Here is a 21,879-nt window from a genome sequence, read left to right as displayed (position 1 = left end):
CAAGCAAAAATGTAATTATAGAGCATTCTGTTGACAGAGAAGTGGACAGTTGGTGCTAGATGTTATCTAGTCGCTGCTGGATGTTATGCTATCCTTCCCAAGGTTAAGGATATAATTGAGTAGCTGCATAAACCTGAAGGGGAAAGAATCAGAATTGGACTTAAGATTACTATCACTGATTTGGATAATGTGAAATTTGTTTTGTGCAATACATAGACAGTTGCTAAAAATTAAAACAGTTCAGAAAATAATGAGCTAGTGATCATGGACTGTTCAGCAACCTGATGGCAGAGAGGAAGAAGCTGGTCCTGTGTTGTTGCATGAGCCTTTAGTCTCCTTCCTCTTGAATAGTAGTTAATGAAAAGGGGACATCTGGGGGATGAGGATTTTTGGTGATGGGTGCCACCTTGGTGAGACATTGTCTCTTGAAGATATCCTCTGGTGGACAACAAGGTTTGGTCTGTTAAAGAACCATAAGTAGAGAAATGGAATGAGTTATGCAGTGCTATGTGTAGTGCACATTTCCTACTCTGATAAGCATTTGGCTGGAGATGGTGTAGGAGATCTTAGATTCTTGGGCCATCAATGGTTTTGTTGAAAGTGAAATCTATTCAGCAGAGCTGGGACCAACACTGTTGCAGGTTGTTTTTACTTTTGTTGGAGAGGGTTTTAGCAGTTTGACAGCAAGATGGGGAGTTTTGTACAAAATGAAAAGGGAGCAAAACAGACCTGAAAATAGTCATAGTCATACTTTATTGATCCCAGGGGAAATTGGTTTTTCGTTACAGTTGCACCATAAATAATAGGTGGTAATAAAACCTTAAATAGTAATATGTAAATTATGCCAGGAAATAAGTTCAGGACCAACCTATTGGCTCAGGGTGTCTGACCCTCCAAGGGAGGAGTTGTAAAGTTTGATGGCCACAGGCAGGAATGACTTCCTGTGACGCTCTGTGTTGCATCTCGGTGGAATGAGTCTCTGGCTGAATGTACTCCTGTGCCCAACCAGTACATTATGTAGTGGATGGGAGACATTGTCCAAGATGGCATGCAACTTGGACAGCATCCTCTTTTCAGACACCACTGTCAGAGAGTCTAGTTCCATCCCCACAACAACACTGGCCTTACGAATGAGTTTGTTGATTCTGTTGGTGTCTGCTACCCTCAGCCTGCTGCCCCAGCATACAGCAGCAAACATGATAGCACTGGCCACCACAGACTCACAGATCATCCTCAGTATCGTACGGCAGATGTTAAAGGACCTCAGTCTCCTCAGGAAATAGAGACGGCTCTGACCCTGCTTGTAGACAGCCTCCGTGTTCTTTGACCAGTCCAGTTTATTGTCAATTTGTATCACCAGGTATTTGTAATCCTCCACCATGTCCACACTGACCCCCTGGATGGAAACAGGGGTCATCGGTACCTTAGCTCTCCTCAGGTCTACCACCAGCTCCTTAGTCTTTTTCACATTAAACTGCAGATAATTCTGCTCACACCATGTGACAAAGTTTCCTACCGTAGCCCTGTACTCAGCCTCATCTCCCTTGCTGATGCATCCAACTATGGCAGAGTCATCCAAAAACTTCTGAAGATGACAAGACTATGTGCAGTAGTTGAAGTCCGAGGTGTAAATAGTGAAGAGAAAGGGAGATAAGACAGTCCCCTGTGGAGCCCCAGTGCTGCTGATCACTCTGTTGGACACACAGTGTTGCAAGCACATGTACTGTGGTCTGCCAGTCAGGTAATCAAGAATCCATGATACCAGGGAAGCATCCACCTGCATCGCTGTCAGCTTCTCCCCCAGCAGAGCAGGGCGGGTGTTGTTGAACGCACTGGAGAAGTCAAAAAACATGACCCTCACAGTGCTCGCAAAGCAAAATAAAAATTAGTGTTTGTATAATCTTTCCGTATCAACCATTCTCAAATGAGATTTTTCTGATGAGTTGATCTAGGTTGAAACAAGGAAATGAGTAGTAATCTCACAGTTGGAAATGCCTCACAGACCAAGGGAAAGTTAAAGAGCAGATTTGCAAGGTTGTGTCTGATGAGTATTGGAAAAACAGTAAAATGGATAGTGGGTTAATTAAACAGATATTAACTGAGGTGCTGTAAGTGTAAAAGAGATGGAGGGCACTAGGTTACTCAGATACACAAGGTGTATTTAGGAAACCCATCATGGAAAGGGAGATACAAATCTGGATTTGATCCATTAGATTTTGCATCACTATGGAAATAGAAAAAGGTAAGGGTACTGATTACAAACTGGGATGCAATTTTAGTATACTGATGTGATTCTACAGAAGTAGAACCAAGTTGACCCCAAAGTAGTCTCAGTCAGGAAAGTCATATAGGAAGGAAATCAAAGGTTTGGAGTAAATCTTTCATAAAAGAAAAATGAAGCATCTGCCAAATAACTCCTTGGGCAAAAAAAAATAAATAAATAGAATTAAATAGGCAAAGGACTGTGTGTATAAACTTTATATTGCAGAATGCCCAGAAGAATATTGAAAATAAGTAAAAGTTATGAAAGCAAAGAGGAATGAAAAAATACTGGCAGATAAAATCAAAGAAAATCCAATTTTTTTTAATGAACACAAAAAGCAAAGTTAAGTGGGGAATGAACAGTGCCTGTTACTTGTAGAATTGATTGATCTTAGTGTCATTAAGTACTTCTGTAACTGGTATTCTAAAGGAGAGGGTGAATGTTGACAAAGTTAAGGAAGAAGTGGATGGGATGAGCATTGTAAAATGCTAGGGTAGAGAAAAAAGTAAAGGGTTCAGCATTTTGGAAAGAAGCAGTGACTGGGCCCAACTGGTTTTTTACGTTCATTAAACTTCTCAGAAAGATGGTTAGATGAGGTGATTTAAAGCATGCAGGGTCAGCTGAATCAGAAGGTTAGATCTGGGAGGTTATGCTGCAACACCTGTTCAATTGCAAAGCTTGTTTGAGAATTCTGTTTGTCACAAATGGAAAATGTAATGGTATTGGAGAGATTTGTCAGCAAGTTGTTGGAACTGGGAAACTTTAACCAATAAAATATTTGGATAATATTGGATGCTTCCTTTGAATCTGGAGACAGAAGGGAGATCTAATTGGCTGCATATTGTTATCAGGGATTAAGCAGTCTCATCATTCTTAGGTGTTAATGTCAAGTTTTGTTGCAAGTGATGCCTTAAGGCATCTAAGGTGCAGTTCAAGTATAATATTGTTAATAATTTCTAGAGCATCATAACAATACTTTGACCTCTACTTGACCACTAATCCACAAGTGGGTTCTGTCCCTCAGTATGGCAGTATTGAAGGAACTACATTATGGATGACTTGCTGCAGTAATACCCTCTGGGCCAATGCACAAGATCTGTAAATGCAATTTGAAAACAGTTTGGCAAATTCTCCTGGTGCCCTGGCTAATTGTCTCAGTCATCATCCTAGATTATCTGGTCATTAATCTAATTATTTTTCATACATATTAGTGTACCAATTAGTTGCCATCTCCTTAGTGATTCCATTTCAAACGCAGTTCATTGGCTGCAACATGTTTTGTGGAATCCTGACTTTGTGAGAAAATTGTGCCAAATTTGTTTGCATTTTGAGCATGCAAGTAAACTTTAGGTTGTGGCTACTTAAAACACATCAAGTAGAAGAATACTTTGATGAGATTCCTGTGCTGTGATATTTTTCTACTCATTTCGTGCAGCCATTTAACCCAGTCTGAGGTGAGGACTTGTTTCATCCTGGGATAGAAATAGTCAGGGTATTGAAACTGGCTAATGTATTAGGTCCTACCTGTATATACAGGATGAACTATAAACCAAAAAATTGTGGCTTACTTGCAGATAAGATAATAATCTTTTAGAGTAATACTGATATCTATCAATAGAGGAGATTTGTAAAACACTATAGAGTCTCCATTCTAGGTGGGAAGGTGTGGGTGAGAACTGTTTAAATTGCTTCACCCTCTTTAATTTTTGGAGCAAATGCCTACTGATATTTTCTTTTCCCTCTATAAGATCAGCTGCTGTCCTGATTCACCCATCTGTTCTTCAGAGAAGACGAAGGTTTGTCACTTAGTGGTTCAGATGGGGGCAGACAGCTTCATTCCCAGTGCAACATGATTCAGCCCCAGAAACGAATCCATCTTCTGGCAATCCTTTACCAAACGGCAAGACAGACTCCCTGAAATCATCACACCCATTGACCCACCACTTTCCTTGCTCCCTGGCATTCCATCATTTAACCAGTGTTGGCTCGCACAAATCCAAAGGGAGTACTGAGATATTGAGTACACAAGAACCTTTTTGTGCTTTTGGTGGAATTCAGCTATGTCAGTGATGTCAGAATTGCACTGAATTAATTTTTTACTTTGTATTTGGCTGAGTATTTTTTGCCAGCATAGTTTTCCAGAGCATAAAATTCCTGAATTCTAGCCAGCATCTGCAAAATTTTTCATGTCAGTATTGTTGACCCTATGAGTTAATGGTTGAGATTGTATCTGGCTATAAATAGCCTTTACCTTATGATTCCCCTCTCTGACACCACACCCTTCCATTCTCTTTGGTTCAATGTCTTGCCACTTTTTGAGGGTTTTTTGCAGTAATAGTTTATCATGTTCCAAGGCAATAGAAGTAAATTAAAATTTTTATGACAACGTTGGTACTATATAATGTGAGATTCTTGATGTGGTTATCTAAATCAAGGTGGTCCTTAAATATATTTTGTTCTTATGCTTGAAATTAAAAAAAAAAATTTGAAAAGTCACAAGTACTGCAAAGTCCTTGATGTGTAAATTATAAACAGGAGATTCTGCAGATGCTGGAAATCGATATATGCATCACCCTGTGAAGTATGTCACTCTGGTTGGATTTTAACTGTCGAGTAGCTATTGCAGTTTTGAAATTGAGGAAGAATGATGTTTGAAATATATGCAGGAGTTTGTTCTGGTTAAATTTGATTTGTCTGATTATCTGTATTGAACATTTTTGTTTAGAATTGTTAACAGAGGAAACCTCAAATGCTGCATTGACCTTATGGAATCATTTCATACTATTGCAAGTTAGTAAACAATAAAAGAAAAATCAGAAATGAGAAAATCTGCAGATGCTGGAAATCCAAGCAACACTCAAAATGCTAGAGGAACTCAAAAGGTCAGGCAGGACCTTTGGAAAAGAGTACAAGTGATGTTTTGGGCTGAGACCCTTCATCAAGACTGGAAAAACCAGATTCACGTTGGGAATTTAAATCAGCTTTCATTTTTCTTTAATTGATCGGCTCTGTAATGTAACAAGATTAAAGCTTTATAATGTATGAAAAATGGGAAAGCTTTACACTCGAGTGTTCCATTTTGATTCTGGAATTTTCTATAGGTGGAAGAAAAGCCAATGGTTAGGAATACTTACAGAAATCAGGGAACCTTTTTTTTTGACCATGGAGGTGCAGTGATCTGAAAGAATAAATAGCAAGCATGTTACTGAAATTCTTATGAACTTTCTATTTCATTCCATTTCAGGTTTGCCATTTGCTGGATTCAAGGTGCACTTTAGTAAAAGTTTATCCAAAAGTACCAAATTGTAACAGCATACATTCTTCAGGTATGAATGTCATTTTTTTAAAAATTTAAATGTTGGGCTTTTCAGTTCCAAATGTGTGCATGCCGTTGGTCAGTGTTTCTCAGCAACACAATTCAAATGAGTAAGACTTCAGGAGAGGGAAAATCAGAGGTCCATGAGCCAGTACTCATTGGAGGGTCAGAGGTGGAGAGGATCAGTAACTTTGAATTCCTGGGTATGGCTATCTCAGCGGATCTCTTCACGACCCATCGTATAAATATAATTGCAAATAAAGTACAATAGCACTTCTATTTCCTCAGGAGTCCGCAGAGATTCAGCATGTCATCAAAAACCTTAGCAAACTTCGATAGCTGTGTGGTGGAAAGTGTGTTGATTGGCTGCATTATGGCCTGTTTCAGGAACACCAATTCCTTGGAGTGGAAAATCCTACAAAAGATAATGGATTTGGTCCAGTATATCAGGGGTAATGCCCTTCCAACCATTGAACACCTCTACATGAAATGTTGCAGTAGAAAAGCAGCATCTATCATCACAGATCCTTGCCACTGAGGCCATGCCCTTTTCTCACTACTGCCAACAGGTAGAAGGAACAAGTGCCTCAGGACCCCTAGCTTCAAGAACAGTTATTATTCCTCAACCATCAGGCTCTTGAGGAAAAAGGGGATAAATACACTCATTATGTTTCTGGTGTTCTCACAACCAATGGTCTCACCTTAAGGATTCTTTACCTTGTTATTTCATGTTCTAGTTAGTTATTGCTATTTATTTGCATTGGCACAGTTTGTTGTTCATTGATCCTGTTTACAATTACTGTTCTAGAGATTTGTTCAGAATGCCCGCAGGAAGAAGAATCTCAGTTGTATGTAGTGACATGTATGTACTTTGATAATTTTACTTTGACATTTCTCTGGAGGTGAGCTTCCAGTGAAATCTAAAAGATCTTGTGTTTTGCTTGTAGGCTGAAGTACAGGAGATGGGATGTTATGTTGAAGTTGTAGAAGACATTGGTGGGGCTTAATTTGGAATATTGTGTGCAGTTTTGATTACGTACATACAAGAAAGATGTAAACAAGATTGATAGAGCACAGAGAAAATTTGCAAACATTTTGCCGAGTTTGGAGGACCTGAGTTATAAGGAAAGATCGGCTAGGTTAGGACTTCATTCCTTGGAACATGAAAGATTGAGAGAATATTTGATAAGAGGTATACAAAATACTGAGGGGTATAGATAAGGTAATGCAAGCAGGCTTTTTCCACTGAGGTTAGGTGGGACTACAATCAGAGGTCATGGGTTAAGGGTGAAAGGTGGGAAGTTTAAGGGGGACATGAGGGGAAACCTCTTCACTCAGAGGGTTGTGAGTGTGGAATAAGCTGCCAGCATGTGATGCTTGAAGCTCAATTTAAAAGTTTAAGAGAAGTTTGGATAGGTACATGGATGGTAGGGGATATGGAGGATTGTGGTTCTAGTGCAGGTCAATGGGTGTAAGCAGTTTAAATGTTTTTTGTCATTGACTAGGTGGGTTGAAGGTCCTGTTTTTGTGCTGTACTACTTCTGACCCTGACCCCTGTCTTGCTTCTGAGAGATTCACAATCTACATTCTGGTATTTTATTAACTTCTGGGCCAAGTTAATTTCATGAGCTAAATTCTGTACATTGGGCTGATAACCTCTAGAAATTGGCATCCTTCTGTTTTTCAAGCTAACTCTTGTTAATCCCTTCAATTTGGAATTGTTATATGTTACTTATACCCTAGGACCTTTGAAGTTCTTACCTTTGATTTTTACCATTTTCCTATCACATGCTCTTTATTTTCAACCCTCCATAAATTGTTTTCCAAAATTCATCAGATAATTTTAGAGATGATTAAGTGAGCCTGCTCAGGTTTGCCATTAGATTTTTCAACCATACCTTGTCAGTCTTGATTAATCCAGCATCTCATTTTCCATCTAAGATAAATTTGAGTTCACACAAATCCTGAATGTTGTCCAGTGTACTATTTCTTATTTTACTGTCCTCTGGCAAAACCTGACTGTGAATGCCTGTGTTGCTGAAGTTTTCCAGCACATTCCAGAATCTCTTTTGCTTATGATTTGGTATTGAGATAATGGATCTGCCACGATTATATGATTGATAAAACAATCAATCAAACTTAAAGGGTGGAATGCCAACTTTGTTTTCATAATTTGGGCAAGACAAAACTCTATTTCCTTATCATATCTCAACATATCTTTTTGAATTCTAAATATAAAATTCAAGTGGCAGTATATGAATATTGAAAACTTTAAGCCTTCCTATTTACATGGCCTGTAAATTGCCCTTGGTTCCAGTCATAACTTTGTAACTACAAATCTCTAATTTACAATGAAAGAGCTTGCTATGTTATGAGAAAGCTTGTAAGGTCTCCTATTGCTTCGAGGAGTCTTTTCTAGTCCATATTAGTCAAATTTCTTTTAAGCCTCATAGGTATTGGAATTTAATTATCTCTGTGTCATCTCACTATACTTCTTCCAGCTTCACTAAATCTAGAAATTTAACTATACCCCAGCAACTCCATATGCTGTCTATGATATGTATCTCCTGAATGCTATGCTCTCTGACATGCTTTGACTGTTTTCTTATTACTATTAGAGTAATTGAAATATTTAACTATATTGTCCTAGTATTTTTATAGTTTTCAAATACACCTGATCATTTTCCTTGGATTATTTGATGCTCTGTAGCACACTCTGAGCAGTGTGACTTAATTATTTCGATCACCTCATTTGGTGATCTTTTGTATTATATATTTCCTTCTCTCTTGATTGTTCCCAATGCAATTTTTTTAAACCCCTGTTTCATCAAAAATTAACAGTACTACAGTAGCTGAAATATATATTTCCACATCTATCAAAGGCTCATATGATTAGTTTTGTATATTAAATTAACACAACTGAGCACCAATTTCATTTTGCATTTGATAATTCAAATTCCTAACGCCCTTTTCTTTAGTGGAAGTGCTCTTTAATTTTGCTTCTGACAACCTGATTTTATTTTGTTTTGGTTGTCCTTTGGTTGCTTAATAAAACAGAAATATTTTATTAATAAATTTAATGGAGTACTTTAAGGGTGCCTGTCATTATCTTATAAATTCCATCAAGTTATTCCTTGAACTAAATTCTTGAGAGATGCAAGCCTGGTTTGTATTATTTCCTTGTTAATTTAACTTTGAGTTCTGGTGTCTTTCAGCCAAATCCATGTGGCCTTCCTTACAATTCCAAAAAGTCTTTCCTGAGATGTAGTGGTCATCATGGTATTTCAGTTGTGATGTAACCTCCTTGGGCAGTCCATTCCTTCTGCAGTTTCTGACATGGCTGATGGAGTCATAATTATACCTGTGGACTCTGCCACAAGCAGTGCAGGAGAGACTTGATGCAGTTTTAGCTGGATTGCTGGCTGAGCTGAATAAGCTTGACATTCTCAACACTTTCTCCAGTGTTGCTCTATTTTAAGTAGTCAGGAACAGAACTTCCTAAAAAGTTGTTTGTGGTGTACTTTTTCCAAGTAGTTTCTGAAAACACTTTTCCTTGGCCAAAGATTGTCGCATTGAATGTGATGGTGAATACCGCTCAGTATGGAGTGGCCATTTCACACCCTCTGATATAGAGGGGTCACTGCATAGGATCCGAAAAAGCTGCAGGAAGTTGCAAACTCAGCCAGCTGTTTCATGGGCACTGGCCTCTACAGCATCGAGGATATCCTCAAAAGGCAATGCCTCAGAAAGGTGGCATCCAACATTAAGGAGCCCTATCATCCATGACATGTCCTCTTCTCATTGCTGCCATTAAGAGGGTGGTACAGGAGACCAAAGACACATGTTCAACATTTTAAGGAAAGGTTCTTCCCCAGTACCATTGTACACTACCTCTCACTATCTTTCTTTGTTTTGCTTTTTTTGCACTAATTTAATTTTTATGCATATTGATTTATTGTAATTTATAGTTTTTTATTATGTATTACAATATGCTGCTGCTGCAAAACAACAAATTTCATTACATATGCCAATGATCTTAAACCTGATTCTGATAAAGATATCTTCTAAGATGTGGGAGCTGTTCACGTTTTCTGGAGTCTCTATTGTAGACCTTTGTCAGGATAACAGTGTTTGCAGGAGTTAATTGGGGAGATGATCTTTGTTTTGCCAATATTAACATGTCATACACCGTCATTTTTCAATGAGCATGTCGTTGAAGTCTTGGATTTTAGCCTTTGAATGTAACCCTGTGTGTTGTCTCCATGCTGCAGCTTGATAGCTGAAGTTGAAGTGAACTTGGTAGGGGTGACATATGTTGAGCAGTTCCTGATTTGTCCTGTAAATCTGTTTCATATCAATGGGAGAGATTCTAGAGGAGAAAGGACAGTATTGTGGCAAGAAAAGTTGAGAAACGTTGGCCTAATGACGTAACCTTGTTTGACCTTGGTCTGCACTGATATACTAGTTAACCCATTCAGACTGCCATTTAAATTGCTATCCTTGACTTATGGGGTGTGAATTGTTGAGGAAGACCCAAGATCTTCTGTGTCCATAGACCTTGCATGAAATAAGGTTAAGAATATACAGGGTCTGCCAGTTAGCATAACTGAAATCTGACCCTTGAATTCTAAAGTTAGGGCCGTTCTGAAAATGTACAAAAGGCTCTTTGTAAAGCAGTTCACTGAGGCCAGATATTTCAGGTCAGGAATCTGGGCACATCTAATCCTTGTCAAATACCTCCAAAAATCTGTTTTACAGTTTCAAGAGCTCATACTTTTTTAAAAGAAGTAAGGGATTCTGGGGCAGGGATGGTAATCCAGTCCATCCATTCTGCCTGCAACAATTCTTTTAAAGAGCTCTTTAAAATTGCAGATAGCGCTAGTGACAAACTTTTCCAAGTTCAGGATAGCTTGTGAAATCACAGGCTTAGAACCAGGGATGGGAAGCTTTTTAATGTCTGCTATAACTCTCCCAATGAACATGTAAAACAGATATCAGGTCATCATAAGTTACTCCTTTTTATTTATTTGTCGTGGCTGAGCTGAACATCCTGTCTTTACTCCTTACTGCCTCTGTGTTTCTCATGAAAATTAGAATCCCAAATCAATGTCACAAATTGACATAGAGCTCCAAGGAATAATTTTGTAAAATATCTTGCCTTTACATCTCAAGATCGGCAACCATACCAATGTGTTGTACTCCCATTGTGGCCTAATCAGTGTTTTCAAAGGTTAATTTATTATCAAAGTATACAACTCTGAAATTCTTCTCCGGATAGCCATGAAACCAAGAAAGAAAAGAAAAAGCAGCACAATCATCAACCGCCAAATCTCCACCACACACACAGACACAGACACACAAACTGGAAGACTGGGGGGCGGGGTGGGGAGTACAAATCCAAAACGCAGAAAACATGGGTAACATTTTCTGAGCACAGTGGCAGTCCTTCCCCTCTAGCTGTGAGTAGCGATCCCACCAGAGATCAAAATGCAGTCTCCCCTCTCGGGTTGTAGAGCAATCCCCCAGCAATTTAAAAATAAAAGGCAGGCACTGGCACTCACCTTCCATATTTGCTTTGCTGTTTTAATCTCTTTCGTCACTTTAATTGGCAAACAATGGACGCTTCAATCTGGGAGATTGCCTCTGCCTCCCAGAATCCTCTCGGAAACTGCAGAGCACTGGAACAACAGAAGTTTTATAAAGTTTATCATGACAACTTGTTCTTGTACACTCTGCACCAGTATCTTTGAATCTTATTAATCACTTTCTCAGCCTGCCTTGCAATGTCAATGAATTGCATATACAGTTGCAAGAAAAAGTTTGTGAACCATTTGCAATTACCTGGTTTTCTGCATTAAAATATGGTTTGATGGCCCTGCAGCGGATAGTGAGGTCAGCTGAGAAGATCATCGAGGTCTCTCTTCCCGCTATCACAGACATTTACACCACACGCTGCATCAGCAAAGCAAACAGCATTATGAAGGAACCCACGCACCCCTCATATAAATTCTTCTCCCTCCTGCCATCTGGAAAAAGGCACCGAAGCATTCGGGCTCTCACTACCAGACTGTGTGACAGTTTCTTCCCCCAAGCCATCAGACTCTTCAATACCCAGAGCCTGGCTTGACAGGCTATACCCTCTACTGTGCCTACTGTCTTGTTTATTATTTACTGTAGTGCCTGCACTGTTTTGTGCGCTTTATGCAGTCCTGGATAGGTCTGTAGTCTAGCGTAGTTTTTGTGTTTTTCCTTACGTAGTTCAGTGTAGTTTTTGTATTGTTTCATGTAGCACCTGGAAAACGTTGTCTCATTTTTACTGTGTTCTGTACCAGCAGTTATGGTTGAAATGACAATAAAAAGTGACTTGACTTGACTAAGTCACAAAAGACAAACACAATCTGCCTAAACTAGTAACACACAAATAATTGTACTTTTCATGTCTTTATTGAACATATTGTTTAATCATTCACAGGCCAGGCTGGAAAAATTATGTGAAACCTTGTATTTAATAATGTAGAACCTCCTTTAGCAGCAATAATTTCCAACAAATGTTTCCTGTAGCTGCTGATCAGACTTGTACAATGGCAAGGAGGAAATTTAGACCATTCCTCCATACAAAACTCTTTCAGTTCATCAATATTTCTGGGATACCTCACATGAACAGCACTCTTCAGTTAGGCCACAACATCTCATTTGGGCTAAAGTCTGGACTTTAACTTGGCCATTTCAAAACACAAATTTTCTTCTTTTTAAAGGATTCTGTTAATTTGCTCTTGTGTCATTGCTCCTTCAAAGATTGCAAGCTATTGAGGCCCTGAGGCAGCAAAGTAACCCCAAGCCATGATTGGGGCTTCGCAGCTGAGATGAGGTGTTGGTGTGTAGTGCCATTTTCCTCCAAACATAGCAGTGTGCATATCTGCCAAAAGTTCAACTTCTGTCTCATCTGTCCACTGAACGTTGGCCCAGAAGTGTTGTGGCACATCAGAAGGTCATTTGCAAGGTTGAGACGTGCAGCAATGTTTTTTTTGGAGGACAGTGCTTTCCTCTTTTGTGCCCTTCCATGAACACCATTTTTCTTATTGTGGACATGTGAATGGAGACTTCAGAAAGTTCATGATATTTATACAGGTCTTTTGTTGTTACGCTTGGGTTCCTTTTCACCTTCTTCAGCATTGCATGTTGTGTTCTTGGTGTGATCTTTGCAGGATGCCTACTCCTGGGGAGAATAGCAACAGTATTGAATTTCTTCCATTTGTAGACCGTTTCTCTTACTGTGGACTGATGAACACTCAGATCTTTTGTAGCCTCTTCTAGCCGCATGTATCTCTACAATTCTTCGTTTAAGGTCCTCTGAAAGTTGCTCTGATCAAGGCATAGTGCACATAATAATAATAAATACTTTGATCTCAAGTGGGAAATTCTTTCATTACAGCAGCAACATCTAAAAATACTCTTGGTGGGCAGACTAAATGAAGTACAGAATAATAATATAGTAATTTACCAATGTGCAATAATGTACAAAATAATAAAACCGAGACTATTGTACTATGATGTGTGTTTCCCTGTCATACAGAGATGAACTGCTATATATGATTATTGCATTTGGTAGGAATGATCCTGTTCAAAATGGTGCTCTGCCGCTGATTCAGTTGGTCATGGAGAGGATGTGCCAGATTGCCCATAATGGATAACAGTTTGTTTAGTGACCTGACCTCCACCACTAACTATGTCTGGGTTGAATCCAAGGACGGATCTCGGCCTCCTTAGAAAATAGTCTGCTCACCTCCTTCTTGTAAGCAGCTTGGTGTTGGTTTTGCAGTCAAGTCTGTTGTTGAGGTGAACAGCCAAGTATTTGTACTCCATCACCACCACAACTTCTCCCAGAATGTATACAGGACTCTTTACAGTCCTTGTCCTCCTAAAATCAATCACCTTCTTCCAGGTATTGACCACATTCAGGAGCAGGTGATTCCTGTCCCACCGCTTCACAAACTTGTCCACCAGTCCTCTGTACTCTGACTCTTGCCCATCTCTGATATACCTAACGTCATCAGAGAACTTCTGCAAGTGACAAGAGGTAGTACAGTTGTTAGTGTGTTATTAGTTTAGGCAGATTGTGTTTGTCTATTATTGTAATTTAGATGAAGATCAGACTCATTTTATGAGTAATTAATGCAGAAAACCAGGTAATTGCAAAGTACTTAAAACCTTCTTGCGACTGTATATGCCTCCTTGGAATTGTTGTCTAGCTTATATTCTGTTGTTGTCTTTTCCTACGAAATGCAGCTCTTCACCTTTGTGTAAAATTTCATTAGCCACCCTCCCATTCCACAAGCCTTTTACTATCCTTTTGAAGACCTTTTGTCCTTCTGACAGCTCACTGTGCCTCCCAAGTTTTGTCATCTGCAAAGTTGAGAATTGTTCTCAGTATACTCAAATCCAATTCATAAAATGTGTTCAGAAAAGCCTTGGCTTGATCCCTGGTCAAAGGATCCTCTACTGTTCCTCTACAGTTTACTGTAGTCCAAGAAACAAATCATTCACAATCTCTTATTAATTTTGAACTGTGGGTGGGGGAAATAAGGCAGAATGGGGAAAAGCTTATACATCTTAGATGAAGTAATTCCTGGGCTTGGGAAATTAAAGGAGGACAGGGCAGTGGATCAACTTTGGTTATTTATGGAAGTGACTAGTGAAATCTGTAATGTTTCTTATCAGATAACTACTGCATCAAGTGAATTATGTAGCCAATTTTTGAGGAATATTAAATTTTGTTGTTCTGTGGAAGCAACCTGTTTAATAAGGTTTAAACACACTGAATATAGTTAGCAGCAAGTTAGATTCAGAATAGAATTAACAGATAGATTGAAATGCAAGTCCACCAGACAAAAAAAACTTGAAGGGAGGTAGATCAAATATGTGAAGTGTCATTAGTAGATTGTCCAAGGCATCAGTGCTTGGAGCTATTAATGCTTGTAGTGTACAGTAGCAGTTTGTGGCTAGGAACCAAAGCATATGTTTGTGAAATAAGGATAGAACAAATCAAAGAATATTATTCAATCTTTTTCTTCATTAAAAGGATCTGGATATTTTGGAAGATCAATTGGTGTAGATCAGGATTACAAGTGTGTTTAAGGAAACTGGGTTTCCTCCCTATACCGATTATCTTGCTGGCGAGTTTGCAGTCTCTGTGAATAGAATCGATGATCTCAGAGCCAGGGTGCTGAACCAGAGGGAAATTAGGACCTCTTGTGTCCCTTGTTTCACAAAATCCTGGTTAACCCCTTCCACACCGGATGCAGCGATCCAGATCGACGGGTTTACTATTCACCATCAGGATAGGTCTATAGAGTCTCTCAGTAGCAGCGGTGGACAAGTATGCCTCCTGATCAATTCTTCTTGGTGCACAAATATATCAGTGCTGTCCAATTCTGCTCACCAGACCTGGAACATCTAGCAGTAAAGTGCCGTCCTTTTTACCTACCACGGAGTTCTCTGGAGTCATTTTGGCAGCAGTTTACATTCCACCTCAGGCCAATGTGAAGCAGGCTTTGGATGATCTGAATAAAGTGATCAACATGCACGAAACAGCGCACCCTAATGCCTTCACCATCCTTTTTGGAGATTTTAACCAGGCCAGTCTGAAAAACTCACTAAGCAACTACCATCAATAGATCACTTGTAATACCAGAGGAAACAACACACTGGACCTTTGCTACACCACTATCAAGAATGCCTTCTGTGCTATTCCACGCTCTCACTTCGCTAAGTCTGATCACCTAGCTGTACTTCTACTCCTGAGAATGGGCAGAGACTGAAGATTGCAGCACCACCAGTGAGGACAAAGAAGGTATGGCCAAGGGAAGCACAAGAGCGCCTACAGGACTCTTTGAATCGGTGGACTGGATTGTATTCAAGGATTCATCTTCGAACCTGGATGAGTATGCTGCAGTTGTATGGACTTCATTAAAACCTGTGTGGATAAGTGTGTGCTGACAAAGACTTACTGTACATTCCCAAGCCAAAATCTTTGGATGAACCAGGAGTTACGTCATCTGCTGAAGGCTTGATCTGTAGCATTCAAATCTGGCAACGCAGGCCTGTACCAGAAAACCAAGTATGATTTGCAGAGGGCTATTTCAAGGGCATGGAGGCAATTTCGAACGAGGTTGGAGGCGACATCAGATGCATGGCAACTCTGGCAGGGTCTGCAAGATATTACTTCCTACAAAGTGAAACCCAATAGCATGAGTGGCAGCGATGCTTTACTTCCAGATGAAGTCAATGCCTTCTATGCACACTTTGAAAGGGAGAACACAACTACAGCTGTGAAGATCCCTGCTGCACCTGATGACCCTGTGATCTCCGCCTCAGGGGCCAGTGTTAGACTGTCTTTAAAGAGAGAGAACCCTCGCAAGACGGAAGGTCCCAATGGAGTACCTGGTGAGGCTCTGAAAACCTGTGCCAACCAACTAGCAGGAGTATTCAAGGACATTTTCAACCTCTCACTGTTACAGGCGGAAGTTCCCACTTGCTTCAAAAAGGCAACAATTATACCAGTGCCTAAGAAGAATAATGTGAGCTGCCTTAATGACTATTGCCCAGTAGCACTCACATTGACAGTGATGAAATGCTTTGAGAGGTTGGTCATGACTAGACTGAACTCCTGCCTTAGCAAGGACCTGGACCCATTGCAATTTGCCTATTGCCACAATAGGTCAATATTCGATGCAATCTCAATGGCTCTCCACAGGGTTTTAGACCACCTGGACAGCACAAACACCTAAGTCAGGATGCTGTTCATCGACTGTTGCTCAGCATTTAATGCCATCATTCCGACAATTCTGATTGAGAAGTTGCAGAACTTGGGTTCCTGTACCTCCCTCTGCAATTGGATCCTCAACTTCCGGACCGGAAGACCTCAATCTGTGCAGATTGGTGATTACATATCCTCCTCGCTGACGATCAACACTGGCACACCTCAGGGGTGTATGCTTAGCCCACTGCTCTTCTCTCTATATACAGGTTTCCCCCACCATCCGAAGGTAGAGCGTTCCTATTAAACAGTTCGTAAGCCAAAATGTCGTAAAGCAAAAGAAGCAATTACCATTTATTTATATTGGAAAATTTTGTGAGCGTTTGCAGACCCAAAAATAACCTACCAAATCATGCCAAATAACACATAAAACCTAAAATAACCATAACATATAGTAAAAGCAGGAATGATATGATAAATACACAGCCTATATAAAGTAGAAATACTTTTCCACAGTCATTGCTAGCACTGTTCTCCGAAGCGAAAATCTCACGCAAGCGCTCTCAGCAGAAAATCTCACACAAGTGCTGTTGGCAAAAATGCTCTCTCCAGTAACCTTTAGGCTATGAAACTGCCAAATCATACCAAATAACATGTAAAAATACACAGCCTATATAAAGTAGAAATAATGTATGTACAGTGTAGTATCACTTACCGGAATTGGGAAAACAGCGCCGAGCACACTGATGATGGGGTGCTAGGCTGAGTCGTCGCAGGCTGGGGTGGTGCAGTGGCCCCCACTCTCCAGGCCGCCGACCGATACATTGCCGCGAAGCACGCAGGGGTCCAGCGGTAGCCAGAAGGCACACAGCACATCTTTTAAGAAAAAAGCCGAAATAAACATGCTAATTAATTAGGTACCACGTGACACATAATTGTCAGCCCAGATCAGTGCCGATTGCATCGCTTCTGATCTGGGCCGACAATTACATGTCAGGCAGCACCTAATTAATTAGCATGTTTATTTTGGCTTTTTTCTGAAAGATGTGCTGTGTGCCTCCCGACTACCGCTGCATTCTCTGCGAATCGGTATCTGTCCATGGCCCAGGGGTTGGGGTAGTGGGACATTGGGGTGTCATCTCGTCGTCTGTTTCCATTAGGGCAGGCAGCTCATCTTCTCCTATGTCTGACTGCCTTGATGTTGAAGGTCGAGGTTCGTCGTCTGCTGTGGCTGATGTGGAAGGCTTGTTTGACTGCTGAGCCTTGCACGTTTTTCTATCATACAGTTCTTTGTAAGCAGTCAAACCATCCTGCAAATATTCTCTAAACCTACATACCCTTTCAAAATTAAAGTCGTACTTTATCATTGCAGCGAAAATCTCATGCAGTTGCTTCATGTTCATTTTGCTACTGCATTCAGTTTTGATTGTTATCCTTTCTTCTTCCAATTGCATCAGCTTTTAATCTATCAGTTCTTGGTCATGGGATGCCAAAACCTCTTCAACATCATTTTCGTCAACTTCCACAAGCCAAACTCACTTTGTCCTTGCTTCATTCGCCACGATCAAAACACTTAATTATGTCTAGTTTTACGCTAAGTGTAGCACCCTTACGAGCTCTTTCAGGCTTTTCTAATATCTCAGGACTCATCTTGCAAACGGCTGCTCACAGGCATGTGTTAAAGCAATGCCGTTCCGAATCCGGGGGAGAATGGCTGCTCGGGGCGCGCGCTGATTTTTTTTGTAACAGTGAAAACACCTTCTGTTAGCGAAAACGGGGTACTAATGTAGGTCTTTTGTAACGGTGAGGTTTTGTAAAATGAACATTTGAAAAGTGGGGGACACCTGTACACGTGACTGTGTGGCTAGGCATAGCTCAAATACCATCTATAAATTTGCTGACGATACAACCGTTGTTGATAGAATCTCAGATGGTGATGAGAGGGCATACAGGAGAGAGATGCTAACTAATGGAGTGGTGCCACAGCAACAACCTGGCATTCAATGTCAGTAAGACGAAAGAGCTGATTGTGGACTTCAGGAAGTGTAAGATGAAGGAACACATACCAATCATCAGAGGGATCAGAAGTAGAGAGAGTGAGCAGCTTCAAGTTCCTGGATGTCAAGATCTCTGAGGATCTAACCTGGTCCCAACATATTGATGTAGTTATAAAGGATGTAAGACAGCAGCTATACTTTATTAGGAGCTTGAAGAGATTTGGCATGTCAACAAATACACTCAAAAACTTCTGTAGTTGTACTGTGGAGAGCATTCTGACAGGCTGCATCACTGTCTGCTATGAAGGGGCTGCTGCAGAAGGTTGTAAATCTAGTCAGCTCCATCTTGGGTACTAGCCTACAAAGTACCCAGGACATCGTCAAGGACCGGTGTCTCAGAAAGGCAGCGTTCATTATTAAGGACCTCCAGCACTCAGGGCATGCCCTTTCCTCACTGTTACCATCAGGTAGGAGGTACAGAAGCCTGAATGCGCACAATCAGCTATTCAGGAACAGCTTTTTAATATACAGTATTTCTGTTTTTGCATGTTTTTTAATCTATTTAATACATGTAATTGATTTTCTTGTTTATTTTTTTTCTCTCTGCTAGATGATGTATTGCATTCAACTGCTGCTGCTAAGTTAACAAATTTCATATGGGCCTGTGAAAAGTATGACTAAATGAAATTAATAGCCGCCAAGCTATAACTGATTTTGGTGGTGATCTTTTGTAAATGTATGTAAATTGGAGTAAAGCACTAAGGGAAGCTAATTTGAGTTTTAAAAAATGTGTAGTAAGAAAAGGGCACAGAAGCTAAGTCTTGAGTGTGCAAGTGACAGCAAGATCCAGAATATAGTCCTTCATTTTATTCAACCATATTGTAAAGAAGAAAATTTGGGTGTCATGTGGAAATTGGCTTTCAAACTGATAATTTGATTAAAATCTTTGAACCATGAAAATTGAATAGCCATAGAATACTAATTTAGTAGCTATTGGGTGACAGTTGTATAGAATCGTGAGGTTTAATATACAAGACTTTCAGAGTTCTTAGTGTATGAATACACAGGCTCAAGTAGAAGGAACTTTAACACCAGTTTGGATATCATGCTATGCTTGGCACAGTACTGTAATTCTTTACAGCACTTAGAGATATTGGAGGGTTTAATCTCCTTCATGGTATGTAAGGAGTTTGCATGTTCACCCCTTTTTCTCCAACATTCCAGAGGCATATTAAAGATTAGTAAGTTGTGGGTATGCTATGTTGGCGCTGAAAGCATGATGAGATTAGACAATAGGTGCAGGAGTAGGCCATTCGGCCCTTTAAGCCAGCACCGCCATTTACTGTGATCATGGCTGATCATCCACAATCAGTACCCCGTTCCTGCCTTCTCCCCATATCCCTTGACTCCACTATCTTTAAGAGCTCTATCTAACTCTTTCTTGAAAGCATCCAGAGAATTGGCCTCCACTGCCTTCTGAGGCTGAGCATCCCACAGATCCACAACTCTCTGGGTGAAAAAGTTTTCCTCAACTCCGTTCTAAATGGCCTACCCCTTATTCTTAAACTGTGGCCTCTGGTTCTGGACTCCACCAACATCGGGAACATGTTTCCTGCCTCTAGCATGTCCAATCCCTTAATAATCTTATATTTCAATCAGATCCCCTCTCATCCTTCTAAATTTCAGTGTATACAAGCCCAGTCGCTCTAATCTTTCAACATATGACAGTCCCGCCATCCCGGGAATTAACCGCGTGAACCTACCCCCTCAACAGCAAGAATGTCCTTCCTCAAATTTGGAGACCAAAACTGCACACAGGTACTCCAGGTGTGGTCTCACCAGGGCCCTGTACAACTGCAGAAGGACCTCTTTGCTCCTATACTCAACTCCCTTTGTTAGGAAGGCCAACATGCCATTAGCTTTCTTCACTGCCTGCTGTACCTACATGCTTACTTTCAGTGACTGATGAACAAGGACACCTAGATCTCGTTGTACTTCCCCTTTTCCTAACTTGACTCCATTTAGATAATAACCTGCCTTCCCGTTCTTGCCACCAAAGTGGATAACCTCACATTTATCCACATTCAATTGCATCTGCCCACTCACCCAACCTGTCCAAGTTACCCTGCATTCTCACAGCATCCTCCTCACATTTCACACTGCCACCCAGCTTTGTGTCATCTGCAAATTTGCTAGTGTTACTTTTAATCCCTTCATCTAAATCATTAATGTATATTGTAAATAGCTGCGGTCCCAGCACCGAGCCTTGCGGTACCCCACTGATCATCGCCTGCCATTCTGAAAAGGATCCATTAATCCCTACTCTTTGTTTCCTGTCTGCCAACCAATTTTCTATCCATGTCAGTACCCTGCCCCCAATACCATGTGCTCCAATTTTGCCCACTAATCTCCTATGTGGGATCTTATCAAAGGCTTTCTGAATATGCAGGTACACTACACCTACTGGCTCTCCCTTGTCCATTTTCATAGTTACATCCTCGAAAAATTCCAGAAGATTAGTCAAGCATGATTTCCCCTTCGTAACTCCATGCTGACTCAGACCGATCCTGTTACTGCTATCCAAATGTGCCGCTATTTCATCTTTTATAATTGACTCCAGCATCTTCCCCACCACTGATGTCAGGCTAACTGGTTTATAATTCCCTGTTTTCTCTACCTCCTTTCTTAAAAAATGGGATAACATTAGCTATCCTCCAATCCACAGGAACTGATCCTGAATCTATAGAACATTGGAAAATGATTACCAATGCGTCCACGATTTCTATAGCCACCTCCTTAAGTACCCTGGGATGCAGACCATCAGGCCCTGGGGATTTATCAGCCTTCAGTCCCATCAGTCTATCCAACACCATTTTCTGCCTAACGTTAATTTCCTTCAGTTCCTTCCTTACCCCAGGTCCTCCAGCCACTATTATATCTGGGAGATTGTTTGTGTCTTCCCTAGTGAAGACAGATCCAAAGTACCTGTTCAATTGGTCTGCTATTTCTTTGTTCCCCAAAATAAATTCAGCAGCTTCAAGGGCCCAACTTTGGTCTTAACTAATTTTTTCCTCTTCACATATCTAAAGAAGCTTTTACTATCCTCCTTTATATTCTTGGCTAGCTTACCTTCGTACCTCATCTTTTCTCCCCATATTGCCTTTTCAGTTATCTTCTGTTCCTCATTAAAAGTTTCCCAGTCCTCTGTGGGCACCCTCCCCTCCCCCCAGTGCATCCTCAGATTGTGTTGAACATTGATGCAAATGTCTCATTTCACAATGTTTTGATGTACCTATGACAAATAAAACTAATCTTTGGACTAAGCTTTCTTATTGTATTGCTGATGGAAGGCCTGTTTTATCAATTTATCATTAATAAGAATGAAAATGCAGGGTGATGGCTTTCAAACTGAGTGATCTGCATGTAGAGACCATGAAGACTTGTAGTGAATGTATATTTATTGTTTGCGAGGTGGAGTTCTGAACTGAGCAGAACTGTACCTTCCTCATGGCAGCAGCAAGAAGAGTGCATGACCTAGGTGGTGGTA

The 21,879-nt window shown here is 40.5% G+C and overlaps 1 protein-coding gene across 4 annotated transcripts in view; it reads left to right on the top strand.

Annotated features, from left to right (window-relative positions):
- Positions 1 to 21,879, top strand: part of sgms1b (sphingomyelin synthase 1b) — a 94,766-nt gene that overhangs the window by 29,595 nt on the left and 43,292 nt on the right. For all 4 annotated transcript variants that reach the window (XM_072239242.1, XM_072239244.1, XM_072239241.1 and 1 more), the window contains exon 3: positions 5,508 to 5,589. The gene's annotated coding sequence lies outside the window, so the exon portion shown is untranslated. The remainder of the gene's footprint in view (positions 1 to 5,507; positions 5,590 to 21,879) is intronic.

The sequence above is a fragment of the Mobula birostris genome, chromosome 21, assembly GCF_030028105.1.
Source record: "Mobula birostris isolate sMobBir1 chromosome 21, sMobBir1.hap1, whole genome shotgun sequence".
Classification (NCBI taxonomy): Eukaryota; Metazoa; Chordata; class Chondrichthyes; order Myliobatiformes; family Myliobatidae; genus Mobula; species Mobula birostris.
Note: the sequence above shows the minus strand (reverse complement) of the source record. Positions and strands in the feature narration are given on the sequence as shown.